Source organism: Rhincodon typus, chromosome 46, assembly GCF_021869965.1.
Source record: "Rhincodon typus isolate 14 chromosome 46, sRhiTyp1.1, whole genome shotgun sequence".
In the NCBI taxonomy this organism is placed as follows: domain Eukaryota; kingdom Metazoa; phylum Chordata; class Chondrichthyes; order Orectolobiformes; family Rhincodontidae; genus Rhincodon; species Rhincodon typus.
Genome location: NC_063377.1, coordinates 7,960,589 through 7,969,590, shown reverse-complemented (window position 1 = coordinate 7,969,590; position 9,002 = coordinate 7,960,589). Strand labels below are relative to the sequence as shown.

Here is a 9,002-nt window from a genome sequence, read left to right as displayed (position 1 = left end):
AGGGACCCAGGTTCAATTCCACCCTCGGGGTGACTGTGTCTGTGTGGAGTTTGCACATTCTCCCCGTGTCTGCGTGGGTTTCCTCTGGGTGCTCCAGTTTCCTCCCAGAGGCCAAAGATGTGCAGGTTAGGGTGGATTGGCCGTGCTAAATTGTCCCGTAGTGCCCAGGGATGTGTAGGTAGATTGGCCGTGGGGAAATGCAAGGTAACAGGGATAGGGCAGGAGTGGTGGGTCTGGGTGGGATGCTCTCCAGAAAGTTGATGTGGACCTGTTGGGTTGAATGACCTGCTCCCAAACTGCAGGGATTCTACGAATCTCCTCCCGAAAGTGGCTGAACACCATAGGGGGACTACAGCGGTTCGACAAGGCTGGCTCACCTCCTGCTTTGTCAAGGGGCAATTAGGGACAGGCAGTAAACGCCCAGCCCACATCACCCGAGTGAATAAAGCATGAGCTGTAATCTCAGCAGGCTGCTTCGGATAACCCATTTCTCGGAAGCAGCAAGCGAGTGTCATCCTGATTCAAGACAGTCTGTTTTCTAAAGAGTTACGTCTGAACACCTTGACTTGCCAAAGGTTGACATTAATGACCTACCTCCTGTTCGCTCGGCTCCCAAATCAAAGCTTCCCTGACCGGAAAAGCCATGGGAATTTGGCAGCGGTTTAGGAAGCAAGGTCGGGAAAATTTGGGAAAGGGGAGGGGGGAGGGTGGGTGAATTCCAGACTCGCTGGAGAAGAAACATTGACTGTGAGAGTGGTGTACGTTAGACATACAGAGAGAGAGCTCATCTTCAGATTTAAGAATCTCGCACAGGCGAGGAAGCTGATATTTGACGGATGGGAGCAACTGAGGGTGGTCGCAGTTGACTGGGGGCAGATGACCGCCCCCCCCAACCCAACCTCGCCGTCGCCTCCTCCCTCCCCCTCCTGCACAGAGTGAACTGAAGCTCATCTCAGACGGAGATCCGGGGCAAGTTCGTCTCGGGGTTTATAGGCGGGGGGGAGGGGGAGGGGAAGGCGTGCGGGGGAGGGATGCAGATGGATCGGGAACAGCCGCTGGATTTGGCCAACACCTCCGGGGCTCCCAATGACTTCCTGGATGAGGTGGTAGTGCCGCCAGTGGCCTCCCACAGCCTGCGGGTGGCCGTGGCCCTGGTCTACTCGCTGGTGTGTATCCTGGGGCTCCTGGGTAACCTGTTGGTCCTGCAGCTGGTGGGGAGCATCAGCAGGCACAGCCAGGGAGCCATCGACTGCCTGGTCTTCAGCCTGGCACTGGCCGACTTCCACTTCGTCCTGGCGCTGCCCTTCTGGGCGGCCGAGTTGGCACTGGACTACAGCTGGCCCTTCGGCCACACCATGTGCAAGCTGGTCCTCTTCATCACCATGCTCAACGTCTACGCCCTTCTTCCTGACCGCTATGAGCATCAGCCGCTACTGCGCAGACCCTCAGGCCGGGGTGGGCTCCCTGCGGGCCGCGGGCCGTCCAGTGGGTCAGCCTTGCCATCTGGTTGGCAGCGGGTGCCGCAGCCTCCCCCCAGCCATCTACTAGCGGACCATCCAAGTGGACGGGGAAGAGCTCTGCATCCAGAGGTTCCCCATCGGCGGACACTGGCCAGAGGTCTACAAGATCCAGAGGGTTGCCATGACCTTTGTCGCCCCCCGCCCCGGTGGTCATATGCACCAGCTATGCCCTGCTCCTGCGGCTGCTGAGAGGGCACACCGGGGATGGCGCTTCCCCCGATGCCCTGGCCAACCTGACCCGTCATCGTGATGGCCTTCTTCCTCTGCTGGCTCCCCAACCACGTCATCGCCGTCTGGGAGGTGCTGGTCAGGCTGGGGCTGGCACGGTGGGGCCGGGCATACTACATCGCGCACGCCTACGTGCACCCGCTCACCATCTGCCTGGCCAACGCCAACAGCTGCCTCAACCCCGTCATCTACTGCCTGATGCACAAGGAGTTCAGGGAGGTGGTGAGGAGGAGCCTGATGTGGCAGGCTGGGGTGCCCTCTCGCTGCTGCGTTGGCCACGACACCTGGGTAGGTGGGCGCGGTGGGGGCGGGTGGATTTACCCCTCCAACGGATGGACAACCAAGCCATCTGCAGTAGCGGGCGTGACACCCCCTCTTCCATCACCTCAGCGGCTACCCAGAAGATCTGATGGGTACCTTCAACGAACCAATGGGGGTGGGTGGGGGGTGGTGGGAGTGGGGAGGGGTGTGGTCATTTGTTGAATGCAGTTGGACGCGTGGCACAACCATTTTCGGATGCCCACTCCCCTCAGGTGAAGAAGTGGGGTGGCGAGCGGGTAGAAATTTGGACCTGGCACCTCTGTTGGTGCCAACCCCATCTCGCCAGCGAAAGGTGGCAAGCTCCTCTCGCTATGGACCACCAGACACGGAGCAGTGTGGCAAAGCACACGAGACTCCGAGGAGGGCGCTGACTAGAGGCCTGGGCTAAAACAGCGGGTGAGACCCTCGCACCTCTCCTCCACTCTGCCTCGCGTCGAAGGCCAAGGACTCAAACCATCGATGATTTGATTTCCCTGACTGTGTTGCTCGACTGTTACATCACCACGTTTAGAAACCGTCAGGCAAACAGCGATGAGAGGGAGAGCTACAAAAACAAGCAACTGCATTGACGGGCACAACAGAACACTCATCAGCACAGAGCTGGACTTTTAGCGAGAATATCCATTTGGGTCTTGGTCCTCCACAAACTAAAGTTATATGCCCAGCCATCGCTCTTCCTGGGACAAACCAAAGCTTGACAGGTACTGTTAAACTGGATACTGTGGCAGTGCCAATGATCTGCCGCTGAGCCATCCAATTGGCACTGCCCTCTGGCACTGTGTAAATTCTTGGTTCTGATGAGATTTGGCATTCGTGATGCCTGACCTGATGAGAGCAAAATAAGGAATCTCAACCACTATTTTTACCGCAACTCTTGTTAGTAATGTTAGTTAATCGTAATCAGTTGAAATGATTTGCCTTCTTAACTTAACAGCAATGTCTTTGCCGCGATCAATGTATCTTGTGTATTCTTTTTCACTTCGTTATCGTTGGGTGAGGAATTTTTAATGAGGGGAGATTTACAGCAAACGATGGGTTTGTTGTGTGAAAGGGGTGTATGGGGCTGGAGGGGTGACTGGGATAGGGAGGACCAGGCTAATGCTCTGGGCGACAGGCGTTCGAATCCCACCCCGGCCCTTGGTGGAGTTAAACTCGAATGAACAAAATCAGGAATGGGAAGCTAATGACAACCATCAATGATGGTGGCAAACAGAAAAACTGGGAGGTTCGGGGGGAGTTGGGGGTGGGGGTGTGGGTTTCACTAATGGCAGGGCAAGGAAATCTGCTGTCCTTAGCTGGTCTCGGCCTACACGTAACTCCAGACCCCACCCACCCTCCGAAGTGGCCCTGAGAAGCCTCACAGTTGGAGGGCTATCAAGAATGGGCTAGAAACATTGGTTTTGGGGGCAGCGATGCTTACATTCCACATCAGAATTATGTATTAAAAGAAAGGCACCTTATTTTTGGAAGTAAGGGATAGTGAGTGATGAGTCTGTCATGCAAATAAATTATAAACCCTAACCAGACAGCCTTCCTACTACTCGGGAGAGACAATACCATTTATGGCACGAAGGGATTCTCACCAGAGGGACACAAATTTGCAGAGAATTGGCAAAAGGGGAGAGGAGGAGAAACTTGTCTCTTTTTATGTCTGATGAGGCGAGTTATTGTGAACCGGGATACACTGCCTGAAAGGGAGCGAATTCAGCAGGAACTTTCATAAGTGGAATGGAGCCTGGGATATCAGAGCAAGGTGTGAAGGCACAAGAGCAGGAGAAGGGATTTGCTAAGAGTTATTCAATTGCTTTTTCGAAGTTTATGTAGCAGACAAATACGCAAATGTTGAATTTAGTGACGACAAACCTTGGGAGATTTACAGCAGTGTCACTATAAATGTACAGTCTGGCACAGCCAATCATACAGTCTTAAGGCACAGAAATGGGCCTTTCGGCCCAACTCGTCCATGCTGACCAGATCCTAAATTCATCTAGTCCCATTTGCCCACGTTTGGCCCATATCCCTCCAAACCCTTTCTGTTCATGTACCCATCCAGATGCCTTTTAAATGTTGTAATTGTACCAGCCTCCACCACTTCCTCTGGCAGCTCATTCCATACACGCACCACCCTCTGTGTGAAAAGGTTGCCCCTCAGGTCCCTTTTATATCTTTCCCCTCTCACCTTAAACCTATGTCTTCTAGTTTTGGACTCCCCTACCCTGGGGAAAAAGACCTTGAGTATTCACCCTATCCATGCCCCTCATGGTTTTATAAAACCTCTATAAGGTCACCCCCTCAGCCTCCGACGTTCCAGGGAAAACAGCCCCAGCCTCTCCTCATAACTCAAACGGTCCAGTCCCAGCAGCATCCTTGTAAATATTTTCTGCACCCTCTCCAGTTTAATAACATCCTTCCTATACCAGTACAGCAAAACTGGCCTCACCAATCTCTTATACGACCACAATATGACCTCCCAGCTCCTATACTCAATGCACTGACTAATAAAGGCAAGCGTACCAAACACCTTCTTCACCGCCCTGTCTCCACTTTCAAGGAACTATGTACCTGCACCCCTCGGTCTCTCTGCTCGACAACACTCCCCAGGACCTTACCATCAGCTGGGTAAGTCCTGCCCTGGTTTGTCTTAGCAAAATGCAACACCTCACATTTATCAAAACTAAACTCCATTCGTTCCAGCCTTTCCCTGTTCAAAAGCCAATTCCCTTAACAGAGAAGAATCCATTTTCCTTTTCATGGAATCATAGAATCCTGACAGTGTGGGAACAGGCCCTTCGGCCCAACAAGTCCACACCGAACCTCAGAGCATCCCACCCAGACCCATCCCCCTGTAACCCACCTAATCTACACATCCCTGGACAGTACGGAGCAATTTCCCATGGCCAATCCACCCCAACCTGCACATCCCTGGGCACTACGGGGCAATTTAGCACGGCCAATCCACCCTAACCTGCACATCCCTGGGCACTGCAGGACAATTTAGCACGGCCAATCCACCCTAACCTGTGTGTCCCTGGGCACTACAGGACAATTTAGCGCGGCCAATTCACCATAACCTGCACATCCCTGGGCACTACAGGACAATTTAGCACGGCCAATCCACCCTAACCTGCACATCCCTGGGCACTATGAGTCAATTTAGCACGGCCAATCCAACTATCCTGCACATCTTTGGACAGTGGGAGGAAACTGGAGCAACCGGAGGAAACCCACACAGACATAGGGAGAATGTACAAACTCCACACAGACAGTTGCCCGAGGGTGGGATCGAACCCGGGTCCCTGGCACCGTGAGGCAGCAACGCTGACCACTGAGCCTGAATGAAAAGACCCAAATTATCTGAAAATTGTATACCAGAAGTATCTTAACTAGAACCAAAAAAAACTACCATCCAAAGGGGGTGAAGAAACCGAGTTAGAGGAAATTAAACCAAAATATATTGGGAGGGGGAACTGATTCATGCCACTCCCACAATCCCCACCTTTCTTTGAAGTCTCTGAAGTACCACTATACGCTCCCTCTCCGATGCCCCCGCCCAGGGGCACAGACGTAGCCATAGGAAAGATAGACACAGATTTCTTTCTTTTTTTTTGGTTTTGGAAACCCAACCTCCAGTACAAAAGCAATTAACAAACAACAAATTAAAACCCAGCTCTTAAAACATAGACTCCAGTGAGCATCGCCTGCTCTCTGCCAAACCCCATAGCTGATCTGTCTATCCCTTAAAAGCATTTCTAACACTGACAGTATGGACACGATGGACTGAATGGCTTTCTGTGCACTGATACTATTTGTTTTGTTCACTCTTTCTCTCTTGTCTTTCTTTTTCTCTCTCTTGCTCTCTTTGTTTCTCTCTCTCTTTCTCACTTTCTTTCTCTCTCTCTTTTACTCTCTCTTTTTCTCCCTCTCTCTTTCTTTCTCTTGTTTTCTCTCCCTCTTTCTTTCTCTTTCTTCCTCTCTCTTTTGCTCTGTCTTTTTCTTTTTCTCTCTCTCTGCCTCTTTCTCCCTCTCCCTCTTGGTCTCTGTCCCTTTCTCTTTCTCTCGCTCCCTTTCTTTCTCTCTTTTTCCCTTTCTCTCTCTTTCTTTCTCTGTATGTCTTCTTCTCTTTGTCTCTGTACCTCTTCCTCTGTCTCTTTCTCCCTCTCCCTCTTTGTCTCTGTCCCTTTCTCTTTCTCTCTCTTTCTTTTTCTCTTTTTCTCTTTCTCTCTCTTTCTTTCTCTGTATGTCTTCTTCTCTTTCTCTCTCTGTATCGACTTTTCTGGCTCTTTCTCTCTCTCCATTTCGCTCGCTGCCTCTTTCTGTCTCTTTCCCTCTCTCTGTCTTTTTCCGCTTTCTCTTTCCTCTCTCTTTCTTTGTTTCTCTTTCGCTCTCTTTTTTCTCTCTCTCTTTCTCCCTCCATCTTTCCCTCCCCCCCCCCCCCCCTCCCCCCCCCCGCTCTCTCTCTCTCTCTCTCTCTCTCTCTCTCTGTCTCACCTGTTTCGAATTTCTCAAGCCGCTAGCCCTTCCCCGAATGTCAATGCCATCTCTCCTAAGCCTTGTCTTTTCCCTGGTCCAAGGCAGCTCTAACCAGCGGCAAGTAGAGCAGGAAGGGACCTTTAGCATCATGCCCTTCTCCCGCGCCCACCCGGCGGCAACCGTCTGCATTTGGATAGCGCCAGCCCACCCTGCCAAGACCCAAAATCGCCTTTCTGTCACGGAGCCGCAAACAGAAAGCATGGTCGACCGATGAGGGTCATGCACCCGGGCTGCTTGAAATGCCCCAGAACCCACAGTGTTCCCTCTCTGAACATCTCTTGTTAATTTCAAATCTGAGGCAGAATTAACGAAAAGGGATACAGGACAAAATCAAGCTAATCAATGCCAATAGGCCACAGATCAACACCAATCTTGCTTAACCGCCTACTCCTGCTTTTGGGGTGGGAGGGGGTATTTGCTGTGCAACAACGTCCTTCAGTGACTGTGAAAGGCGCTACGGAAATGCAAGTTTCTCTTGCCCCTCCTCCGGTTTCAAGAGTGTGTGTTACTCAGTGCTGTTTTATTGAGAGGTTCCCAGATGTGACTGCAAAGTAATTCTCATTTGTTGCTGCCCTGCCGTCCTCTGACATAAATCTCAGCCTCGTCCTTATAATTATTCGCGGCCCTGAGCGAAACTCGGCCAGAACTGATTGTCCCAGTTCCAATAGATCCTTTAATCTGACTGTTTGTTTGATTGCAGACTCCGAGTTAACGAGAGACAGACTGTTTTTAGTTTGACCCGCTGTGAATCAATGGGGCTAGAATTAAACAGAGTCGCTAGCAAGGGGTCAGGCCATTCGGCCTTTCTCCTCCATGCCAGCATCACAGTCTCCATCTCTTCCTCCCTCCCTTGTCTGTTAATTCACCTCTTTTCTACCATCCCCCCCTGCCCCCGCCTCACCCCCAAACCCTATCCAATGCATCTCTGCCCCTCGCCTCATTAAAGCCTCCCCAGGAATGAGGGCCATATTCCATGACCATCCATTAGGAAGAGGGCAGCAGACTCCTGGGAACGCCATCCCTCCGTAAGCTCCCCTCTGAGCCATTCACACCATCCCGACTTGGAAATATATCGTCCTTCCTTCAGGGTCAAAATCCTGGAACTCCCTAAGGACACTGTGTCTACCCCGGACGGAGGGACTGCAGTGGTTCAAGAAGGCAGCTGAACACCCCCAACCCTCTCGGGGGGCAATTAGGGACGGGCAACAAATGCTGGCCCAGCCAGCAACAGCCCTTGAAAGAATAAATAAAACAATTTCCCCTACTCTTCAGGGATTTTTTTCCTGAAATCTTGATTTGATTTAGCAGTGACGATAGCCTCTCTATTCCCCAACCCCCTATGTTTCTGGTCCCACCCCAGCACAACTCAGCTCAGAGTTTTGATCACCTCGCCAGCCCCTTTTAGAGCCATAGAGTTGTACAGCACGGAAACAGGCCCTTCGGTCCAACCCGTCCATGCCGACCCAGATATCCTAAATTAATCAACTCCCATTTGCCAGCTTTGGCCCATATCACTCGAACTCATTCCCATTCACGTCCCATTTAGATGACTTTTAAATGTTGTCATTGTACCAGTCTCCACCGCTTCGTCTGGCAGCTCATTCCATACACGCACCACCCTCTGTGTGAAAATGTTGACCCTCTGGCCCCTTTCCCCTCTCACCTTAAACCTATGCCCCTCTAGTTTTGGACTCCCCTACTCGGGATGAAAAAGACCTTGGCTATTCACCCTATCCATGCCCCTTATAAACCTCTATAAGGTTACCTCCTTAGCCTCTGACGCTTAATAGCCCCAGCCTATTCAGCCTCTACCTATAGCTCGAACCCTCCAACCAAGGCAACGTCCTTGTAAATCTTTTCCGCACCCTTCCAAGTTTCACAACATGCTTCCTATAGCGGGGAGACCAGAATTGAATGCAGTATTCCGAAAGTGGCCTCACCAATACAGCCGCAACATGACCCTCCCAACTCAATGCACTGACCATTAGCCTGGGCCTCCTGGATTACTGGCCCGGCAGTTTTGTAAATCTTTCCTGCACCCTTTCAAGTTGAGTGGCATCTTTCCTAGAGCAGGAATGATGTTGTTAAACTTGAAAAGGTGCCAGACTGCTGTTGAGCAAAGTATCTCTCAAGGTGAAATTTGCCTAAAGCCATCGGCTAGATAATATTCAAGCCACTCTTGAGTTTCTTTCAGCTTGTGGGGGACAGTTTGAGGGTCTGGGGGAAATGTTGAGGAAGAAGAAAGCCCAATCCCAATGGGGTCAGTTCTAGTTTAATGGTGAGTCAGTTGCAAATCCTGTACAGCATTGTTTCACAGCAGGGGTAGTTACATTTAATGTCTGTAAGATGCCGTGTTCAGTGCGCTAGGGCTGAAACTAGATCATCAATGGCCTACAGGAGTGT

At 51.4% G+C, this 9,002-nt stretch overlaps 1 pseudogene; it reads left to right on the top strand.

Annotated features, from left to right (window-relative positions):
- The first annotated feature begins 1,037 nt into the window (after window positions 1-1,037).
- LOC125487854 lies at window positions 1,038-2,457 on the top strand (annotated as a pseudogene).
- Window positions 2,458-9,002: the final 6,545 nt, after the last annotated feature.